This window comes from Symphalangus syndactylus, chromosome 8 (assembly GCF_028878055.3).
Source record: "Symphalangus syndactylus isolate Jambi chromosome 8, NHGRI_mSymSyn1-v2.1_pri, whole genome shotgun sequence".
NCBI classification, from domain to species: Eukaryota; Metazoa; Chordata; class Mammalia; order Primates; family Hylobatidae; genus Symphalangus; species Symphalangus syndactylus.
This window is the reverse complement of record NC_072430.2, coordinates 136,592,377-136,616,625: the sequence shown is the minus strand read 5'-3', so window position 1 is coordinate 136,616,625 and position 24,249 is coordinate 136,592,377. Positions and strand designations below refer to the sequence as shown.

The 24,249-nt window shown below is 42.8% G+C and overlaps 1 protein-coding gene across 9 annotated transcripts in view; it reads right to left on the bottom strand.

The window, feature by feature from the left end:
- Positions 1–12,866, bottom strand: part of DIS3L2 (DIS3 like 3'-5' exoribonuclease 2) — a 374,814-nt gene extending 361,948 nt beyond the window's left edge. For 2 of the 9 annotated variants that reach the window (XM_063645278.1, XM_063645283.1), the window contains exons 1-2: positions 12,780–12,835; positions 1,938–2,059 (exon numbers count right to left, since the gene is read on the bottom strand). The gene's annotated coding sequence lies outside the window, so the exon portion shown is untranslated. Of the gene's footprint in view, positions 1–1,937; positions 2,060–10,890; positions 10,926–12,779 lie in introns of those variants that run through there. The other 7 variants (XM_063645277.1, XM_055290976.2, XM_063645285.1 and 4 more) reach the window with 6 other exon arrangements.
- Between the last annotated feature and the right edge of the window lie 11,383 nt (positions 12,867–24,249).

The following is a 24,249-nucleotide window of genomic DNA, read 5'->3' as shown; positions in this document are numbered from 1 at the left end:
TCTGCTCCAGCACTTAGAGCCTCTTGCCTTCCCCTAGGGAGGTGTCCTTCTGCTCCAACTTCCCTCCCTTGTCCCTTTTTGGCCCCTATGTGCTCCTCTTTTACTTAGACTTGTGCACACAGAGACAAACACACTCCTTTGTTCCCTACTTCACCAATTTCTGGTGGCTGAAATCCACCCTCACAGACTTCAAAGAAAGATATTCTTGAGATAATGAAAAGTAACATCTTTGCATATGAAAGGAAAAAGGTTAAAGTATATATATACATTTTTCAACTATATTAGGAACATGTGAACCTTTTTAAAAACAAGGTTTTATTTACTGTAGAGATGAATGCAAATCAGAACCAATATCTCTTGGTCTACTTAATTAAAACCAGCTCATACATCCCTTAGGGGTTTATTATTATTATTGTGGTTGTTGTATTTGTTGTAATTATTATTTGGGGTTTCTTTTGTTTTTCTTTGCAGTTCTCCACACTAAACTCACAATATTGTGGGGAGAAGCCATAACTAAACTCTATGCTGCAGTGAGACATAGGAGTAATCAGCTCCCAGCAGCATATGTAGCCCGGGTTGCAGGTTGTAATAATCACCAATGATTTAAAGCTTTCAGCTGGGCATGGTGGCTCACGCCTGTAATCCCAACACTTTGGGAGGTCTAGGCAGGAGGATCCCTTGAGCTCTAGGAGTTCAAAACCAGCCTGGGCAACACAGTGAGACCCTGTCTCTATAAAAATTAAATTATATTTTAATGTAAATAAATAAAGCTTTATTTAGCCTTGATCTCTGCCCTCATAGTCAGGTCTTCCCATATTTTATTAGTGAGGTGGGAAAATGTATTGTTTGTTGTTCTGCTTCTGCCCCAATATTAAACTATGAAATTTGTGATTTGTTTAAGTTCTGGGTGAATCACAGCTTAGTCTGTATGTCCAGCTCATTTGTTTCTATGTATTTTGTTTGATTCCCTCTTTCTTTCAAAGCTTTTACAAAAATATATATGTGTGTGTGTGTGTGTGTCTGTATAAACATGTAAATATATATATATATGGATCTTCTGAAAAGTGTGTTAAGCTCGTTCAAGTAATAGATAACTTTAATAGCTTTATATGGCATAAAGAAATTGAATTTGCAGTTAAACACTTTTCCACGGCCGGGCACAGTGGCTCAAGCCTGTAATCCCAGCACTTTGGGAGGCCAAGGTGGGCGGGCCACGAGGTCAGGAGATCGAGACCATCCTGGCTAACACGGTGAAACCCCGTCTCTACTAAAAATATAAAAAATATTAGCTGGGCGTGGTGGCGGACGCCTGTAGTCCCAGCTACTAGGGAGGCTGAGGCAGGAGAATGGCGTGAACCCAGGAGGTGGAGCTTGCAGTGAGCAGAGATCGCGCCACTGCACTCCAGCCTGGGCAACAGAGCGAGACTCCATCTCAAAGGAAAAAAAAAAAAAAAACTTTTCCACAAAGACAACTTGAGCCCCGATGGATTCACTGGTAAATTCCACTGAACGTTTAAGGAAACTATACCAGTTCTATGCAAATTGTTCCAGAAAACTGAAGAAAAGGAACATTTTCCAACTCATTCAAGATTTCCAGCATTACCCTGGTATCAAAAACAAAGATATTACAAAACACATTTCAAACCAGTATCACTCATAAACAGAAATGCAAATTTTTTTAAACAAGATTTTAGGAAATCAACTGCAACAATATATAAATAGAATAAGAATATGGCAGAATCAAGTGGGGTTTATCCCAGAAATGAAAGGTTACTTTTAGGACCAGGCATGGTGGTGCACACCTGTAACCCCAGCACTTTGAAAGGCCGAGGTGGGCAGATCACCTGAGCTCAGGAATTTGAGACCAGCCTGGGCAACATGGTAAAACCTCATCTCTACTAAAAATAGAAAAATTAGCCAGACATGGTGGCACACACCTGTGGTTCCAGCTACTCGGGAGGCTGAGGCAGGAGAATCGCTTGAACCCAGGAGGCAAAGGTTGCAGTGAGCTGAGATTGCGCCACTGCACTCCAGCCTAGGTGACAGAGCAAGACTCCATCTCAAAAAGAAAAAAGAAAGGTTACTTTTAATACAGTCATGCATTCCATAATGACATTTCAGTCAATGACAGACATATATGCTATGGTGGTCCCATAAGATTATAGGGAAGCTGAAAAATTCCTATCACCTGCTGACAGTACAGCCATCCCAACATTGTAGCACAACCCACTAGTCATGTGTTTGTGTTGATGCTGGTGTAAACAAGTCTACTGTGCTGCCAGTCATATAAAAGTATAGCACATACAATTACATACAGTACACAATACTTGATAATAAGTGGCTATGTTACTGCTTTATGTATTTACCATACTTTTATCATTATTTTAGAGTATACTCCTTTTTTATTTATTTATTTATTTTTTATTTTTTTTGAGACTGAGTCTCGCTCTGTAGCCAAGCTGGAGTGCAGTGGGGCAATCTCAGCTCACTGCAACCTCCACCTCCCGGGTTCAAGCGATTCTCCTGCCTCAGCCTCCCAAGTAGCTGGGATTACAAGTGCGCACCACCACACCCAGCTAATTTTTGTATTTTTAGTAGAGACGGGGTTTCACTGTGTTGGCCAGGATGGTCTCAATCTCTTGATATTGTGATCCATCCGCCTCGGCCTCCCAAAGTGCTGGGATTACAGGTGTAAGCCACCATGCCTGGCCACTCCTACTTATTTAAAAAAGATGAGCCGGGCGTGGTGGCTTACACCTGTAATCCCAGCACTTCGGGAGGCCGAGGTGGGCAGATCATGAGGCCTGGAGTTTGAGACCATCCTGGCCAACACAGTGAAACGCCATCTCTACTAAAAATACAAAAAATGGGCAGGGCACAGAGGCTCACGCCTGTAATCCCAGCACTTTGGGAGGCCAAGGCGGGTGGATCACAACGTCAGGAGATCCAGCCCATCCTGGCTAACACGGTGAAACCCCGTCTCTACTAAAAATACAAAAAATTAGCCGGGCGTAGTGGCGGGTGCCTGTAGTTCCAGCTACTCGGGAGGCTGAGGCAGGAGAATGGTGTGAACCTGGGAGGCAGAGCTTGTAGTGAACCGAGATGGCGCCACTGCACTCCAGCCTGGGCGAGAGTGCAAGACTCCGTTTCAAAAAAAAACAAAAAAAACAAAAAATGAGCCAGGCGTGGTGGCACGCACCTGTAGTCCCAGCTACTCGGGAGGCTGAAGCAGAAGAATCACTTGAACCGGAGAGGCAGAGGTTGCAGTGAGCCAGATCGCACCACTGCACTCCAGCATGGCGACAGAGCGAGACTCCATCTCAAAAAAAAAAAAAAATGACAGAATAATCTGTACACCAAACCCCGACAATACACAATTTACCCATGTAACAAACCTGCACACGCACCTCCAAACCTAAAGTAAAATTTGGAAATAAAATAAGTAATTTAACTGGAAAATGTTAACTGTAAAACAGCCTCAAGCAGGTCCCTCAAGAGGTATCCAGAAGAAGGCACTGTTACTGGAAATGACAGCTCCATGCATGTTACTGCCCCTGAAGATCTTCCAGTGGGACAAGATGTTGAGGTGGAAGAGAGTGATACTGATGATCCTGACTCTATGTAGGCCTAGGCTAATGTGTGTGTTTGTGTCTTAGTTTTTAACAAAAAATTTTAAAAAGAAAAAAATAGAAAAAAGGTTATAGAATAAGGACATAGAGTATTTTTGTACAGCTGTACAATGTGTTTGTGTTTTAAGCTAAGCATTATTATAAGAATCAAAATATGATTAAAAAATTAAAGTTTATAAAGTAAAAAAAGTCAGAGTAAGCTAAGGTTATTATTGAAGAAAGAAAAATGTTTTCTATAAATTCAGTATAGCTTAAGTGTACAGTGTTTATAAAGTCTATAGTAGTGCACAGTAATGTCCTCGGCCATCACATTCATTCACCACTCACTCACTGACTCACCCGAGCAACTTCCAAGCCTGCAAGTTCCATTCATGGTAAATGCCCTATACAGGTGTACCATTTTTTATCTTTTATATTGTATTTTTACTGTACCTTTTCTATGTATAGATACATCTAGATACATAAATACTTAGCATTATATTACAATTGCCTATGGTATTATATACAGTCACATGCTGTACAGGTTTGTAGCCTAAGCGCCACAGGCTATACCACATAGCCTAGGTGTGTAGTAGGCTACAACATCTAGGTTTGTGAAAGTATACTCTATGAGGTTTGCACAACAAAATTACCTAACAATGCATTTCTCAGAATGCATCCCCATTGTTAGGCAACAAATGGCTATATTTGAAAATCGATGTAATATTTCACCATATTAACAAATGAAAAGTGGCTGGGTGCAGTGGCTCACACCTGTAATCCCAACACTTTAAGAGGTGACAGTGGGAGGATTGCTTGTGCTCAGGAGTTCAAGGCCAGCCTCAACCACATAACAAGACCTCATCTCTACTGAAAAAACAAATAAAAATCAGCCAGGTGTAGTATGCCTGTAGTCCCAGCTACTTGGGAGGACTGCTTGAGCCCCAGAGGTCAAGGCTACTGTGAACCACAGTCATGCCACTGCATTCCAGCCTGGAAAACAGAGCAAGACCCTGTCTCGAAAAAAAAAAAAAAAATCATATGATCATCTCAGTAGATTCAGAAAAAGCACTTAACAAAATCCAATGTTCATTCTTGAAAAAAAAAAAACTCAGTAAACTAGAAATAGAAGAAAACTTCTCCAGTGATAAAATACATCACAAATGGTGAAAGACTAAATGCTTTCTCCATAAGAGAAGAAACAAGACAAGTAATCTGCTCTCACCGTCTCTATTTAACATTGTACTTGGGGATTGTAGCCAGTGCAATAAGAAAAAGAAATAAAAGCCTGGAAAGGAAGAATTAAAACTGTATTCACAGATGACATAATCTTTACATAGAAAATCTAATGGAATCTATTAAAAAGCTCTAGGACGCCAGGCGCAGTGGTTCACGCCTGTAATCCCAGCACTTTGGGAGGCCGAGGCGGACAGATTATTTGAGATCAGGAGTTTGAGGCCGGCCTGGCCAACATGGTGAAACCCCATCTCTACTGAAAATACAAAAATTAGCCGGGCGTGGTGGCACACACCTGTAATCCCAGCTACTCAGGAGGCTGAAGCAGAAGAATTGCTTGAACCTGGGAGGTAGATGTTGCAGTGAGCCAAGATTGTGCCACTGCACTCCTACCTGGGCAACAGAGCAAGACTCCATCTCAAAAAAAAAGGTCTAGGACTAATAAGAACTAAGTGAGCTTAGCCAGACTGACAGGGAAGATTAATGTAAAAAAATCAATCATATTTCTATATACTAGTGGCAATCAGAAATATAAATTTTAAAAATATAATTTTAATAGTGTATTAGTCCATTTTCACACAGATATAAAGAAATACCCAAGACTGGGTAATTTATAAAGGAGAGAGGGTTAATTGACTCAGTTCCACATGGCTGGGAAAGACTCAGGAAACATAATCATGGTGAAAGAGGAAACAGGCATGTCTTACACGGTGGCGGCAGGCAAGTGAGAGAGCATGTAAGAACACAGAAAAAACTACCATTTATGAAACCATCAGATCTTGTGAGAATTCACTATTACAAGAACCGCATGGGGGAAACCAGCCCCATAATTCAGTTACTTCCCTCCCTCGACACGTGGGGATTACAATTCAACATGAAATTTGGGTGGGACCTAAAACCAAACCATATCAAATAGCATCAAAAACCATTAAATACTTAGGGATAACTAAACATTGACAGTTTCCTTAAAGGTTAAGCATATACCTATTATATGATCCAGCCATTCTACTCCTAGGTATTTAACCAAGAGGAATAAAAATATATGTCCATACAAAGCCTTGTAAACAAATTTTTATAGAAGCCTTATTTGTTAATAACTAAAACTGGGAACAACCAACATGTCCATTGGTAGGTAAATGTATTAATAAATTGAGGTACATCCGTAAGATACAATATTACTCGGCAATAAAGAGGAATCAGCTACTGATGCACTTAACAACAGGAATGACTCTCAATTATGCTGAGTGAAAGAAGGATAACTACATATTGTGTGGTTCCGTTTATATAAAATAAGAGGAAATTCTAGGAAATGAAAGTTAATGTACAGTGATAAAAACATCAGTTAGGCCAGGCGCAGCGGCTCACGACTGTAATCCCGCACTTTGGGAGGCTGAGGCGGGCAGATGACGAGGTCAGGAGATCGAGACCATCCTGGCTAACACGATGAAACCCCATCTCTACTCCAAATACAAAAATTAGCCAGGCATGGTGGCGGGTGCCTGTAGTCCCAGCTACTGGGGAGACTGAGGCAGGAGAATGGTGTGATCCCAGGAGGCAGAGCTTGCAGTGAGCCAAGATCATGCCACTGCACTCCAGCCTAGGCAACAGGGCAAGACTCCATCTCAAAAAAAAAAAAAAATCAGTTATCTGGGACAGGGATCAGGGAGCCAGGGGTATGAAAACAGCTTTGGGCATAATAGCTATGGTCAGTGTCCTGTTTGTGATGATAGTCTTACAAGTACACACATATGTCAAAACTTAACAAATTGTACACTTTAGAGTTTACAACCTGTCAACTATAGCTCAATAAATCAGCTTTAAATATATGGTCTTAACCAATAATAATCCTACACAACACAAATTGGGCCCTAATTCATTTATTAAAAATTGTTTTTTGTTAATAAGACATATTTCAGCCATAAAACTTATAAGGCATCCTTACTTGCAAACTATTATGAAAGACTGATTTCAACTGGCAAAAATTCAGTAAAACATAAAGAAAATAAATGCATTATTTCAACAAAAAAATCTTAGAACAATTCTTTTTTCATTTACAAAACTTAACTAAAATTAAAAAGAAACACGTAAATTTCTGACCTTGTTTAATACTGTGCCATAAGTAAAAGGATTAAACAAAAATAATAATAGCTCCTTCTTGGTATAACTGTTGCTAGAGTTTTGCATTCAACCTTTTAAAAGTGATTAAAGCTAACCATGGCAGACATCAGAGAAAGAGGCAACTATTTCCCATGTGGAAAGCTGGTCTCTAAAAAAATGAAGTTAAACAGAAATGTTTGGCGCTTCTCTCGAATCCCTCAACATCTAGATAATCACCACAAACTTTTCCTCATCAAAGCCTAATGGGAAATAGAAACAATCCAATCTCATTAGAGGAGGACCAAAAAGGAACTTGTAATGCAGAATTCTTCAATTAGCATTATATAACTTCCTGCCTCCTCCCGGTTTGGGTCACACCTCTCAGTGTCTACCAGACACTCCACCAATACTTTACTGAGGGCAGGGTACTTCATCAGCCCTTCTCCCCTCATGACTTCATCAGAGATAATTTCAAGGTACTTTGCACCACATGAAGTCCCTTCCTACCAGTGTGACCAGTGTCTCATCTGTCATCATTAGTACATCCCAGAGGCAGCCTGTTATTAGGACAAGAAAGACATCAAAAGTAGGTGGACTAACAGTTGACTAAACTTCATCAAGTCTTGCCTCAAAATAACTGGTCACATAATAACTAAGGCATCAAGTTCTTGCTATGGTTCCAAATAAAATACCTTCTATACGAAAAACCCATCAAATCCTTCTACTTCATGTTACATGACAAAAAGGAGCATCTTCTGCCATTCTACCACCACTCTCAGTTTAATAAAGACAACAAGATTTCTGGGACAAGCACGGTAATTCATGCCTGTAACTCCAATAATTGAGAGGCTGAGGCAGGGGGATCGGTTGAGGCCAAGAGTTTCAGACAAGCCTGAGCAACATAGCAAGACTCTGTCTCCAAAAAAAAATAAAATTTAAAAAAAAAATGTTTTTTAACTAGCTGGGCATGGTGGCTCATGCCTGTAGACCCAGCTAGCCAAGAGGCTCAGGTGGGAAGATCACTCGAGCCTGGGAGTTCAAGGTTACAGTGAGCTATGATCACACTACTGCACTCCAGCCTGGGCAGCAGAGTGAGATTCTGTCTCAAAAAGGCCAGACGCAGTGGCTCACGTCTGTAATCCCAGCACTTTGGGAGGCCAAGGCGGGTGGATTGCTTGAGGTCAGGAGTTTGAGACCAGCCTGGCCAACATGGTGAAACCCCGTCTCTACTTAAAATACAAAAAATTAGCCAGGTGCGGTGGCGTGAGCTTGTAGTCCCAGCTACTCAGGAGGCTGAGGTTGGAGAATCGCTTGAGCCCACAAGGCGGAGGTTGCAGTGAGCTGAGATCATGCCACTGCACTCCAGCCTGGGCAACAGAACAGAGTAAGTCTCCGTTTCAAAAAAAAAAAAAGAAGAAGAATAATTCTGGTCAAGTCTCCACCTCCCTGACATCACCAAAAATGGTATCGATGGCCAGACCTCAGAGGAATCTATCCACTCATTCCAGGCCCAGTTTTACTTTTACTCGTGCTCAATAGTATTTCGTTTCATGAAAGTTCTTCTATAAAACAAAAACTTTTTGAAGGATAAAATAAAAGGACAGGCTGGGCATGGTGGCTCACATCTATAATCCCAGAACTTTGGGAGGCTGAAGCAGGAGGATCGCTTGAGCCCAGAAGGTCAAGGCCACAGTAAGCCGTGATCTCACCACTGCACTCCAGCCAGGGCAACATGGACGTGGCATCAGAGGGTCTGCTTTGACTAGAGCACTGTTCTCTTCCTGTGCATCTTGTAGACATCAGTTAAAATGTCATTTCGGTGATTTCTCTAAAACACTTGTCACAGCCATAGTTTTGCATTTGGGTGATTATTTGAGTATCATCTGCTGAGGACAGAGATCATATGCGCATTCACTCTCCCCCATCTCCAAGGCCAAGCATAGTGCCTAGTACCAAGTAAGCACTCAAATATTATTTTTGATATTATTTGAAAAATTTGTTTTTGGTAATTCCTGATACCACTGCTGCTACATAGGAAGCACTTCGGAAATACCAGTCAAATAAAAAAGAGCAACATTTCACAAGACTCTTGAGTATGAATGAAACAGTAACTATACTTAAACTGTGGTGTTTCATATAAACCTAACACCAAATGCAGAAGCAAAGAAACTCTAAGTGGCAAAGCCCTCAGCTAGTAGCTTCACTATTTTAGATCTCAAACAGGAAAAATGCCATATAGATTTGTACTAAGACTATTTGAAAGAAATAGATCACAAATCAAGTGACCTGGGAGCATTAAATAAGAACTTCAAAATGCCACATGGAACTATTTCCCAAACTCTTAAGAATATAAGGAAAGGAATTAGGACTTCCTGTCCTCTCCAATACAAATACAAATTATATCTGTACTTTAGAGACAAATCAAGTCTCATTTAATCCATAAATGATTTCTCCACCCTCTGACCTACTACAGCACTTAATATCTGTACCCACATATTTTGCATTTAAACAAATGTCCATTTTATTGCTTTCCTAATAATTTCATGTGTGCATTTTTTTCTTTTATATCCTTTGAAGTGTATAATGCTGTAGATGCTTAATAAATATTTGTTAAATTGGAATGAAATTATAGTTTTAAATGAATTTTTTTTTTTTTTTTTTTTGAGACGGAGTCTCGCTCTGTCGCCCAGGCTGGAGTGCAGTGGCGCAATCTTGGCTCACTGCAAGCTCCGTCTCCCGGGTTCACGCCGTTCTCCTGCCTCAGCCTCTCCGAGTAGCTGGGACTACAGGCGCCTGCCACCACGCCCGGCTAATTTTTTTGTATTTTTAGTAGAGACGGGGTTTCACCGTGGTCTCGATATCCTGACCTCGTGATCCGCCCGCCTCGGCCTACCAAAGTGCTGGGATTACAAGCGTGAGCCACCGCGCCCGGCTTTTAAATGAATTTTGATATAGAAACTCCCACATTTTATTCCCAAATAATGTCATTTCCAAAAACGGTTCACATGCTTCAGTTTTAGCTCCACCATCATCAGATTAAAAATAAAGTCGTTATCCGACCATGTTCAAATAAGGCTTACAGTTTTCTTAGTATCACTCATTCAAACTCACATCAGGGGAGGTTTTCCAGTGCCATAGTGTCTTCTGAAGTGTAAGTCCATGCTATTAACAACACCTGCTCCTACTTTCTTCAATGTAGCAAATTTCACTTGAAATATTTCTCAAACCTCAAACCTAGTCAGTCCCAGGAAGATTTCCTTCTGCAGAAAACTTGCAAGACACAAAATCTAAGCTACAGAATATACTAACCACAGCTCACTCACAACTGGGAAGCAAATTCCCCAGAAAAGGATCAGTTCAAGATGTACAATTAAATGAGTCTCACACCTATAGAACAATGGAACAGAACAGAAAACTCAGAAATAAAGCCACACACCTACAACCATCTGATCTTCAACAAACTGACAAAAAAACAAGCAATGGGGAAGGGACTCCCTATTCAATAATTGGTGCTGGGATAACTAACTAGCCATATGCATAAGATATAAAACGGTATATATTTCACGATATACATAATGGGTTAAAGATTTAAATGCAAAGACCTCAGGCACAGTAGCTCATGCCTGTAATTCCAGCACTTTGGGCAACTGAGGCAGGCAGATCTTTTGAGCCTAGGAGTCAGAGACCAGCCTGGACAACATGGTAAAACCACATCTCCACAAAAAATACAAAAATTAGCCAAACGTGGTAGTGCACACCTGTAGTCTCAGCTACTCAGGAGGCTGAGGTGGGAGGATCACTTGAGCCTGGGAAATGGAAGCTGCAGTGAACTGCAGTCACGCCACTGCACTCCAGCCTGGGTGACAGTGACACCCTGTCTCAAAATAAAAGACCTCAAGCTATGAAAATCCTAGAAGAAAACCCAGGAAATACACTTCTTGACACTGACCTTGGCAAATTTTTGGCGAAGTCCCCATAAGCAACTGCAGCAAAAACAAAAATTGACAAGTTGGAACTAATTAAACTAGAGCTTCCGCACAGCAAAAGAAATTATCAACAGATTAAACAGACAACCTATGAAATGGGAGAGAATATTCACAAACTATGCATCTGACAAAGGTCCAATATCCAGAATCCCTATGGAACTTAAATCAACAAGCAAAAAACAAATAAGCCCATTTTTTAAAATGGCCAAAGGACACGAACACTTCTCAGAAGAAATACAAAAAAAAAAGACCACGACATACAAGCAGCCAACAAATACATGGAAAACATGATCATGACTAATTATCAGAGAAATGCCAATCAAAACCACAATGAAATACCATCTCACACCAGTCAGAATGGCTATTACCAAAAAGTCAAAAAACAACAGATCCTCATTAGGCTCTGTTGGAAAGGGAACACTTATACACTGTTGGTGGGAATGTAAATTAGTTCAGCCACTGTGGAAAGCTGTTTGGAGATTTCTCAAAGAACTTAAAGAGCCACCATTTCACCCAGCAATCCCATTGCTGGGTATATAACCAAAGGAAAACAGACCATTATACCAAAAAGACATATGCACTTGTATGTTCATGGCTGAGCTATTCACAATAGCAAAGACACGGAATCAACCATGACCATCAATGGTGGACTGGACAAAAAAAATGTGGATGTACACGATGGAATACTATGCAGCCACAAAAAAGGAAGATATCACGTCCTTTACAGCAACACAGATGGAGCTGGAGGCCATAATACTAAACGAATTAGCACAAGAACAGAAAACTAAATACCACACGTTCTCACTTATAAATGGGAGCTAAACATTGAGCAGATTTATAAGTGGGAGTAGAAACATTGAGCGCACATGGACATAAACATGGGAACAGTCGGCCGGGCGCGGTGGCTCACACCTATAATCCTAGCACTTTGGGAGGCCGAGGCGGGCGGATCACGAGGTCAACAGATCGAGACCATCCTGGCTAACACGGTGAAACCCCGTCTCTACTAAAAATACAAAAAAAATTAGCCGGGCGTGGTGGCGGGCCCCTGTAGTCCCTGCTACTCGGGAGGCTGAGGCAGGAGAATGGCGCGAACTCGGGAGCCGACATCGCGCCACTGCACTCCAGCCTGGGCAACAGAATGCGACTCCGTCTCAAAAAAAAAAAAAAGCATGGGAACGGTAGACACTGTAAACTACTGGAAGGAGGGGAGAGATGGGGGATGTGGGTTGAAAAACTACCTACTGGGTTCTATGCTCAATACCTGGGTGCAACATAGCCATGTGACTAACCTGCATGCGTATCCCCCATATCTAAAAAAAAGTTTATTTTAAAAAAAAAGAGTCTCTATGATCAATAAAGCAGATAAAGTGTATCACTGTGGAAAGCGCAAACGTCAAGAACATGTTGTAATCAAGCGGCTGCCCTTCAAGATTCCCGAGGCTCCCCATCCCTGCCAGTCCTGAACATCTCGATCAAGACCCTTGAGAACGCGTCCACAGGTGACCCGAGCCTCGGAAGGCGTCCTCTTTACAGCAACAGGTCTAATTCTGGTCTCGCTCCCCTCACACCATCCTAGGCTATAAGGGCCCCGGCGCTATAAGCGCGGCCTGGGAGGCCGGGTCGGTCAGGAGCGGAGAGTGGGGAGCTGGGGGCATTGAGGGAGATGCGGGACAGGGAAGACGCGTGGGCCGGGGAGCAACGCCAGAGGCGGAAGACGCTCGTCCCGGGCCGCCACCGCAGGTGCCTGGCGAAGCGCCGCGGAGCCCCCCAGAGGCCAGACCCCGGGTCGGTCCCGAGGGGGTCGTGCAGCACTAGGCGGTGCAGGGGGGTAGGCGAGCGAGGGCCTCACCGTTTCTCCCCGGAGGCCGGCGCCGCCGCAGTCCCGCAGTTGCTAAGGAGAATGCTCTTCCGGGTCACGGGCGCGGCGTTCTAGAGAGCGACGGTGGCCGGGCGAGGCCGAGAGCTAAGCGCGCGGGGCGTGTGCGCGGTGCAGGAGCTCGTAGTCGGCAGTTCAGCTGCGACAAGGGCGAAATGGCCAGGCTAGGAGCCGCCGCGCCTTCTCCGGCCTCGCTCGCGGGGACAACTGGCTGCAACGGTTGGCTCCCGGTGGGCGGCCTCTGAGACGCCTTGTGCCAGGCGCCGGCTGGCTCCGGGCTCCTCTCCCACCGGCAGGAGCCTTCCAGACCCGGCTCCTGAACCTCCAGGCTCTGCTCCACTGGGCCAGGTCTTGCACGGCAGACGCCGCCGGCCCCTTTCCTGTTACAAGGCTTTGCTCATTCTTTCATTTACTCACTGCCCATTTATTGGACAACTGCTTGGGGCGAGGTGCAGTGCTGGCACTGGGGATACAGAGATGGACAACCCCTGCATGGGCCCTGCCCTCAGGATGCGAGGCTGATGGCAGAGCAAGCAGATGACGTCCCGCACGCGGGGATGATCGAAGGAAATGAGACTAGGGAGCCTGTCCAGGGGGCCCACCCAGACATGGGTGGGGAGCAGCTCAGGATGGAGCCGTCGACCTAGTAGAAAGGGTAGGGAAGAGGGTTTCAGGTGAGAGAGGAAGCGCAGTTGAGAAAGCCCCCAACAGTTCAGTGTGGCCCGCCCAGGGAAGCGTGTGGAGAGGAGACAATCGTTAAGCACGGGACCTAGGAAACACCAATATTGTAGATGTGAGCAAAGGAAAAGGAAATCCAAAGAGTAGCCAGAACGTTCGGGAGAGCACAAGAGGAAAGAATGCCAGTGAGGGGATGGCCGCCATTCTCAAGCTATGGAGATCAAGTGTCCATTGGTGACCATGGAAAAATCAAACTTCCCTTTGGGAGGCCGAGGAGGGCGGATCACCTGAGGTTGGGAGTTCGAGACCAGCCTGGAGAAACCCCGTCTCTATTAAAAATACAAAATTACAAAAATACAAAATTAGCCGGGCGTGGTGGCACATGCCTGTAATCCCAGCTACTCAGGAGGCTGAGGCTGGTGAATCGCTTGAACCTGGGAGGCAGAGGTTGCGGTGAGCCGAGATCGCGCCGTTGCACTCCAGCCTGGGCAACAAGAGCGAAATTCCGTCTCAAAAAAAAAAAGAAAAATCAAACTTCCGAGACCAGCCTGGCCAACATGGCAAAACCCTATCTCTACTAAAAATACAAAAATTAGCCGGGCGTCGTGGTGCGCGCCTGTAGTCCCAGCTACTCGGGAGGCTGAGGCAGGAGAATCGCTCGAACCCGGGAGGCGGAGGTTGCAGTGAGCCGAGATCGCACCATTGCACTCCAGAGAAAAAAAAGAGAGAGGGAAGGAAAGACGGGAGGGCAGGGCAGGGCAGGGATCAAACTTCGGGAATACAATGTGGACAGATGCTTGAGTCTGTATGGAGTCCACCACCATATGCTCCATATTGAACAAGAAAAAGAGATGCATAAAATTGTGCCTATATTTCTTTCTCTTTTTTCTTTCTCTTTTTTGAGATGGACTCTCGCTCTGTTGCCCAGGCTGGAGTGCAATGGTGCGATCTCGGCTCACTGCAACCTCCGCCTCCTGGGTTCAAGCAGTTGCCCTGCCTCAGCCTCCCAAGTAGCTGGGACTACAGGCGCGTGCCACCACTCTCGGCTAATTTTTGTATTTTTAGTAGAGACGGGGTTTCACCCTGTTAGCCAGAATCGTCTCAATCTCCCGCCCATCTTGTCCCAAAGTGCTGGGATTACAGGCATGAGTCACCGCACCCGGCCAGTGCGTTGCAGTAGTCTAAGCAAATTCAGGGTTCCCCTTAATAACTATGAGCTCCATGAAGGTGGAAAACGTTGCATCTGCAGTACCTGCCACACACATAGGCCTCAATCAATGTTTGCTGAAAGACTAAATGAACTCAAGGAACCTTTGTTTTTTAATGTTCACACAGACCTTTCTAGAACCCTCAGGAAAACTGTGATTTCAGCAAAACTTGTCTTTGAAATGTAGAGGGTGGAGGAAGCCCAGCAAGGACAGGAGGCAGAGGATGTCAGGGGTCCAGGGATTCAGTGGATAGGAGAGGGGCCAGTGGGGACAGGAAGGGGAAGACCCAGAAGAGGAAGAGAACAAAGGATTGAAATAAAATCTGTGGCCGGATGCAGTGGCTCATGCCTATAATCCCAGAACTTTGGGAGGCCAAGGCAGGCTGATCACTTGAGGTCAGGAGTTCAAGACCAGCCTGGCCAACGTGGTGAAACCCTGTCTCTACTTAAAATACAAAACATTAGCCGGGCATGGTGGTGGGTGCCTGTAGTCTCAGCTACTCGGGAGGCTGAGGCAGAATTGCTTGAACCTGGGAGGTGGAGATTGCAGTGAGCCTAGATCGGGCCACTGCATTCCAGCCTGGGAGACAGAGCGAGACTCTGTCTCAAAAAATAAATAAATAAAAAGAAAATCTGAGATTTCAAGACTAGAAATAGGAGGTGAAGCCAAGGAAACAAAAAATAATTAAAAGTAGGAATAGGCCGGGCGCGGTGGCTCACGCTTGTAATCCCAGCACTTTGGGAGGCCAAGACGGGCGGATCACGAGGTCAGGAGATCGAGACCACGGTGAAACCCCGTCTCTACTAAAAAATACAAAAAATTAGCCGGGCGCGGTGGCGGGCGCCTGTAGTCCCAGCTACTCGGAGGCTGAGGCAGGAGAATGGCGTGAACCCGGGAGGCGGAGCTTGCAGTGAGCCCAGATTGCGCCACTGCACTCCAGCCCGGGCGACAGAGCGAGACTCTGTCTCAAAAAAAAAAAAAAAAAAAAAAAAAAAAAGTAGGAATAGAGGAGCAAGGACAAGAGCAGAGGAAGCAGGGCTGAGACCATTATTTTACTTAAGTTCAATGGACAAATCTCATTTTGATTGGTCGTTTGTCAAAGTGTGGTGCCTGCTTGTGTATAGGCCACAGGGCTAGGGTGGATATATCACTGTGCCCTCTTTTTTTTTGTGGGGGTAGGGGGGAAGAAGTCTCACTCTGTCGCCAGGCTGGAGTGGAGTGGCACAATCTCAGCTCACTGCAACCTCTGCCTCCCGGGTTCAAGCGATTCTCCTGCCTCAGCCTCCCAAGAAGCTGAGACTACAGGCGCGTCCCACCACGCCCAGCTAATTTTTGCATTTTTAGTAGAGATGGGGTTTCACCATGTTGGCCAGGATGGTCTCGATCTCTTGGCCTCGTGATCCGCCCACCTCGGCCTCCCAAAGTGCTGGGGTTACAGGCATGAGCCACAGCGCCCAGCGCACTGTGCTCTCTTAAGTGATGTGAGCCCTGGCTTCCTCACGTGGGCTAAAGGAAGATCACAACACACTCTGGAGTAGACTTGGGGCAAGAGGCTTATCCCACTAGCATACGTTCGTTCAGTCCATTACTTCAGTATGTTCCTGTTGAAACAAGTATTACAATAAGCTCCCTGAAGAGAGATAGAAGTAATGTTCTCTGAAAGACAACAGATCTCTCCATAACAGATATGACAGGTCATATGTCAGAAAACCAATAAATTCAAAATGTATGGCTGAAGAATTTAGAAACACCCAAATATGGGTTAAGGGGGCTATCCTGGTCCTTTAGGAGTGCTATAACACAATACCATAGATTGAGTGGCTTATGAACAACAGAAATTTGTTTATGGTGGTTCTGAAGGCTGTGAAGTCCAAGATCAAGGCACTAGCAGATTCCATCTCTGCCGAACCATTTCCTGGTTCATAGATGGCCTTCTTGTCCTGTTGTGACACGATAGGAAGAAGGCTAGCTAGATGGCCTCTCACAGGCATCTTCTTAGAAGAGCACTAATCCCATTAGTAAGAGCTCCACTCTCATGACCCAAGTTCTTCCCAAAGCCCCCACCTTCAAATACCACCACACTGGAATTAGGGTTTCAACATATGAACTTTGAAAGAACACAGACATTCAGTCCATAACAGTCTGTTATGAAGTCCAAGCCTTTCTGGAAATTTAGGGTTTATACACAGCTATGGTTGCCCCAGAACCTCTCAATCCCAGCCTGACCTGAATTCTTAACAAACACCATCCCTAACCCAGCCTTCTGGACTAACATCTACTCAGCACAAAAGCAGACACCATGGGGTCATCCCTGACTCCACCTTCCCTCATCACCACGCCCACACCCTAACAATCCAGTCCCTGAGCAGGTTCTGGGGATTGTCTCCTCCCCACCCAGTTCCACTGCCACCAAGGACAGCGAAAGAAGCAAACAACCAAACAACCAAGCAACTCAGGGTCAATAACAAGTGTTGCAACCTCAGAGATGAGTCAAGGTGATAAAGGTGGGGTGTGTGTGTGTGAAAGAGTAATAACCAAATCAAACACCAAAACTCCAAGGAGATAAGATGGAATACATTCATTCAACATATTTTAGTTGCCTTTCACATGATAATTTTATCATAAAGGCAGTAAAAGATAATGAAAGGACTATTAAAAAGGGTAAAGAAAAACTAAGAATCAAACACATTCCAAGAACCAAAGTTAAGCAGGATTTGCTGGCCTTTTCAAGGTCCCAGTTCTGTTGAGGGATATGTTAAAGTGCCAGGAGCCTGGCCTTCACCATGGCTGAGAGTGCCATGGTGAATAGAAAAGGCGTCTCACCATTCCCATATCTACTGTTTTTGGCGTCTGCAACTGCAACAACTACACCCATCCAGACCACTAATTCCAACATACAGTTTTGGTCTGATTAAAGTCTATTTTTGCTCTTCTCTCAATTTAAACTTAATGTTTTAAAAAAATACATTTTCTTTTTTCTCTTAAATTTTTTTTTTTTTTTTTTTTTTTTTTTGAGATGGAGTCTTGCTCTGTCGCCAGGCTGGAGTGCAGTGGCGTGATCTCAGCTCACTGCAACCTCTGTCTTCTGGGTTCAAGTGATTCTCCTGCCTCAGCCTCCCAAGTAGCTGGGACTACAGGTGCACACCACCATGCACAGCTAATTTTTGTATTTTTAGTAGAGATGGGGTTTCACCATGTTGGCCAGGATAGTCTGATCTCTTGATCTCGTAATCTGCCTGCCTCAGCCTCCCAAAGTACTAGGACTACAGGCATGAGCCACCGCGCCCAGCCTTAACTTTGAAAATCTAAATCCTATGAGAATATTTCTTTTTCTTTGGCCTCTGAGGTCTTAGCTTAATTTCTCTTTTACCTTCTAGTTCCTATTTAAAATGTCATCTTTTTAAATATTTTACCTGTTAATTTTATTTTATTGGGATGTTATCAACATATTATGCTTAACCCTTTAGGTTTAATTTTTTTTCGTTTTCTAATGCTTTCCTCTTTATTTTCTTTTTTAATTTCATAAACGCTACTTTAAAAGTGGATTTTATGCTTGAACCCGGGAGGCAGAGATTGCAGTGAGCTGAGATTGTGCCATTGCACTTCAGCCTGGGAGACAGAGCAAGACTCTGTCTAAAAAAAAATAAGAAATTAAAGTGGATTTTAGAAAATTCCCTGATTTACAGTGTTGCCCTATTCTTTCTACGTTTTTATTCCCAAGTTTTTAGCTTTAAACCTGTCTTAATTTTTATACTCATCATCCTATTTTATCTTTTCTTTCTCCTATCTTCCATCTTGCATATTTTTTTCTGGTTTTGAACTTTCTCTTTTAATCACAGATACATCTCACCAGCTACAAGTGGCATCTAATAATTTTTACACTTTAAAAGAGAAAAAAAGAATGGCATTCAATTCACAAAACCCAGAATGCTTGTACCTTTGTTTTGTTAGGGAATTCACTGAAGGGGGAGGTATAAGATTTTACTTTCTTCTGTACCTTACTGCCTGCCAGAGACCAGCCTCATATGAAGCTGGTATAACAAAAAGGGGTTTCTCGTGTTGCAAATTCAATACAGCAGCAATTCAGCATAGCACTTAGGACACAGGGAGCCAAGCTGCTGGGTTCAAATCCAACTCTACCAGTTACTCACTATGTGTGACCTTGGACAAGTTACTCAACCTCTCTGCCTCTCTGTTTTCCTTGCCTGTGAAATGTAGATAATGATAGTTATATCACCTCATGAGGTTGATATGAGATTTAAATGAGTCAATGCATGTAAAGTACTTAGAACAGTGCCTGAGCACATTGCGAATATATATTTACTAACATTGTCATTTAATAAGAAGTGGTCACTCTTAGGAGTGAAAAATGACTACATGGCCAGGCACAGTGGCTCACTCCTATAATGCCAGCACTTTGGGAGGCCAAGGTGGGTGGATTGCTTGAGCCCAGGAGTTCGAGACCAGCCTGGACAACATGGCGAAACCCTATCACTACCAAAAAAAAATACGAAAATTAACCGGGCGTGGTGGTGCACACCTGTAGTCCCAGGTACTTGAGAGGCTGAGGTGGGAGGATCACTTGAGCCTGGAGGCGGAGGTTGTGGTGAGCCAAGATCACGCCACTGCACTTCAGCCTGGGTGACAGAGGGAGACTCCATCTCAAAAAAACAGGACTATAAATTGACCATCCATAGAGTATATGGATTAGGGGCTCACTGGAGCCAATCAGTTGAGCCAAGGAAACAGATTCACTTAGCAGAATTATGACTGCCCTGGTTGTAGGAGCTGGGGGGTTATGTATGTATACTTAGCTGGAGGGAGGTGGCAATTTCAATGAAGGGCATGTAGGCAGGGAGAAATAATAGTCGTATGTAGCATAGCCTAGTATCTCCACAAATATGCATATTCCAGTCTGAAAGCAGGGATATATAGTTGTAATAAAATGTAACAATAATATTTTAAAATATTTAACAGGATTTAAAGCTGAATTTGGTGGTGTACAAAAGAAGGAAAAACAATAAAATATTTAACTGGAGAGAAAAGTTTTCAGAATACCCAAACAAAATAAAATGAAACCAAGAGGATCTGGCTAAGAAGAGAGAGGATGAGTAAATGACTCCCAAAATTCTGTATCTCTATATAAGAAAGAAAAATGGTTTTGAGTTACAACAGATATGAAAAATGGCCGGGCACAGTGGCTCACGCCTGTAATTCCAGCACTTTGGGAGGCCAAGGTGGGCGGATCTCCTGAGGTCAGGAGTTCAAGACCAGTCTGGCCAACATGGTGAAATCCCGTCTTTACTAAAAATACAAAAATTAGCCAGGCGTGGCAAGGGGCACCTGTAATCCCAGCTACTCAGGAGGCTGAGGCAGGAGAATCACTTCAACCTGGGAGGCAGATGTTGCAGTGAGCTGAGATGGCGTCATTGCACTCCAGCCTGGGTGACAGAGCAAGAGTCTATCTCAAAAAAAGAAAGAAAGAAAGAGAGAGAGAGAGAGAGAAAAGAAAGAAAGAAAGAAAGAAAGAAGAAAGAAAGAAAGAAAGAAAAAAGAAAGAAAGAAAGAAAGAAAGAAAGAAAGAAAGAAAGAAAGAAAGAAAGAAAGAAAGAAAGAAAAAGAAAGAAAGAGAGAGAGAGAGAAAAAATGAGCACAGACTCTTTGGGGGTAGGTAAATGAAAGAGAAACATGAGGAAATTGAGTTGTTCAAAAAATGTTACATTCAGCTGGGCACGGTGGCTCACACCTGTAATCCCGGCACTTTGGGAGACTGAGGCGGGTGGATCACGAGGTCAGGAGTTCAAGACCAGCCTGGCCAACATAGTGAAACCCCCTCTCTACTAAAAATACAAAAATTAGTCGGGTGTGGTGGCATGTGCCTGTAGTCCCAGCTACTTGGGAGGCTGAGGCAGGAGAATCATTTGATTCTCCCTGGAGGCGGAGGTTGCAGTGAGTCAAGACCTCACCATTGCACTCCAGCCTGGGCGACAGAGAGAGACTCCATCTGAAAAAAAAAAAGTTAAATCAATCTCACATAAATGAATTTTTAAAACACTTAAACGAATTTTTAAAATGGAAATCCTATGTTAAGTTAAAGAGAAAACAGAGAATTTTATTAACTGAGAAAAATACCAGAAAACACAATTACAACAATTATAAGATTACATGTAAATGGACTGAATTCTCCTATTTAAAAAATAGAATTGCAAACTAGATTAAAAAGACAAAATCCACACATGCATGCATCTTATTTTAAAACACACACACACTTAAAGAAAAAAGAGAATAATTTAAAAGCCTAGCATACATAAGTCATGTTTGCACAAAGCAAGTGTAGTGAGTCTCAGCTTGACTGATTAAGTCATTATGTTCATCCCAGGAGTCCGGTATACCTAGGCAAGCCCAAAACACCAGTGGGAGGACCCGCTGGAGGTCTATTTTCATGAGGAGCCAGGCCGCTAGGAAAGAATTCCTTCTTCAGACAAAGCCAAACAGAAGACCAAGGTTAACAGGTCAGCATGATGCTTTGTGAAGCAGGGACGCTGCAGAGAGGGAGAGCCCCCAAAACAGGATATTTGGCTTAAGGCAGCCCTCTCTGTAGCTTTTCAACAGAAAGGAGCATTAGCAGGGGAGAGTACTGTTGAAGCGTGTTGGCATAAACTCTCAATAATACTGCATTCAATGGCCCCAAGCACAGGCTCTGCCTCAGCTCTGCTGAGGAATCACCAGCAAGTCCCTGCACCTCAGAGGCCTCCATTTTTTCTTCTACAAAGGGATGTGGTTGGACGAACTGCTCCAAAGAGGAAAAATTGGGAAACATACAGCTTTCTCAAGTGTACATGAAGCTTTTACAAAAATTAATTGCAATTTTGAAGATAAAGGTATTATTAGAAAAGAGTTCACACATTGATTCAGACTGCAATTCAATAAATTATAGAGAAAGGCAATATACCACCATTTTGCACATGGCCAGATAAGAATGGAAGAAATACTCTGTGATAGAACAATTGAGTTGAAAAGGCAGTGTTAAATATAGAAGCATTAATTCAAAACCAAAAAAGATAACAGGTGCATGGTCAAAGCTCTATCAGAGGGACTTTTGTATCTTTCATTCCTATAAGAACAAGAAAGACAGAGAAAAATAACTACATCTACGTCTAAATTTTTAAAATATATATAAGTAGCAACTTTTAAAAGGCAGTAATAAATTTGAAATCATAGAAATTAGAAAAGAATATGCCAAATATGCAAAACTAAGATAAAAATTAATTAATATAATATTTACAAACCACTAATACTAAGGTATAACCAACTAAATACCCAAAAGAATATAAGGGAAACAAAATTTGAAAACTACATAATCATTAAAATTATTGGGAAATTCTATTCAAAGTTAAACTTTAGTGAGTTTGAAATGTTAAAGGAAGTGAACAATTTTCCATGAAAACACAAGAAGAAGAAGAAAACTCAGGTAGAACAACAGAAAAATTGGTAAAAGGGAAAGTTCAAGGAAGAAACAGAAAACTTATGCAATGAATATTTATAGAATGCATGAGTGGCTTTTCAGAAAAAGGTGCCTAGATATGATAATGTTGTCATTAACATTTTCAATATTAAATAAATAAACAAAGCCCCATTTCATTTTTGAGGCAAACGTGGTCATTTTCTATCTACTTGTAAACATAAAGATTACAGTAAAATTTTTTTTAATTTTTAAATTCATAAATTTACCACTTTTGCATATTTTCATTTTATTCTATTTTCCAGTACTAGTACCATGTATTTATGTTGTGTAGTTGCAGGATGCGCTGCTATTTTATATCTCTTCTTTTAGAAATTGAATCAATATCTTCCATGTTAATTTTAGACTTTTTAAAACTTTTTTATTTTACAAATTATAAATATTCATTCAAAATAACTTAGATGATACATTTAATTATGAAGAAGCAACTAAGAATGTATGTGTAGTTTTACCACCCAGAGATAGATGGACAGATAAACAGGTAGGCAGATAGACAGATATGCATACATACACATACATCATTTGGGTTGGAATATTCCTTCTTCAAATTTTAAAATTGAGATATAATTCACACAACATAAAATTCACCATTTTATTTTATTTATTTTTTGGTAGAGGCAAGGTCTCACTCTGTCACCCAGGCTGGAGTGCAGTGGTGTGATCTCAGCTCCCTGCAACCTCTGCCTCCCAGGCTCAAGCAATCCTCCCACCTCAGCTTCCTGAGTAGCTGGGATCACAGACGCGTGCCACTACACGTGGCTAATAGGTTTTGTATTTTTTTTGGTAAAGACGGGGTTTTGCCATGTTGCCCAGGCTGGTCTCGAACTCCTGAGCTCAAGTGATCTGCCCACCTCAGCCTCTCAAAGTGCTGGGATTACAGGCATAAACCACTGTACCTGGCCGAAATTCACCATTTTAAAGTATACAATTCAGTGCCTTTTAGTATAGTCACAGTGTTATGCAATCATCACCACAATTTTAGAATGCTTTCAATCACGCCATAAAGAAACCCTGCACTTATTAGCAATCAGTCCTCAGTTCCCTCCTGTCCTCCCAGCCCTAGACAACCACCAATCTACTTTCTGTTTCTGTGAATTTCCTTATCCTGGACATTTTATATAAATAGAATCATATAATATGTGATCCTTTGTGACTTGTTTTTTTCACTTAGCATGTTTTCAAAGTTCATCATGTTATAGCATGAATCAGTGCTTTATTCCTTTTTATGGCTGAATAATATTCCTTTATATGGATATACCACATTTTGTTCATCCATTCATCAGTTGATGGACATTTGGATTTTTTTGTACTTTTTGGTTATTATAAATAATGCTGCTATGAACATTCATGTACATGTTTTTGCATGAACATTCTTTCAGTTCTTATGCATTCCATACATAAGAGTGGAATTGGCCGGGCGCAGTGGCTCACGCCTGTAATCCTAGCACTTTGGGAGGCCAAGGCGGGTGGATCACGAGGTCAGGAGATCGAGACCATCCTGGCTAACACGGTGAAACCCCGTCTCTAATAAAAATACAAAAAATTAGCCGGGCGTGGTGGCGGGCTCCTGTAGTCCCAGCTAGTCCGGAGGCTGAGGCAGGAGAATGGCATGAACCCGGGAGGCGGAGCTTGCAGTGAGCCGAGATCGCGCCACTGCACCCCAGCCTAGGGGACAGAGCAAGACTCCATCTCAAAAAAAAAAAAAAAAAAAAAAAAAAAAAAAAAAAAAAAAAAAAAAGTGGAATTTCTGGGTCATATAAGCTGGATCATATGGTAACTACACCATTTGACATTCCCATCAGCAACGTATAAGGGTTCCAATTTCTCCACAATGGCAACAATTGTTATGTTTCATTTTTTTATTACAGCCATTCTGGTGAAATGTAAATCATCTAATAAAGTAGTATTTCATTGTAGTTTTAATGTGGACTTCCTAATGGCTAGTGATGGGGAGCATCTGTTGTTTCATGTACTTATTGACCATTTGTATAACTTTTTTGGAGAAATGTCTCTTCAAGTCTCTCGCCCATATTTC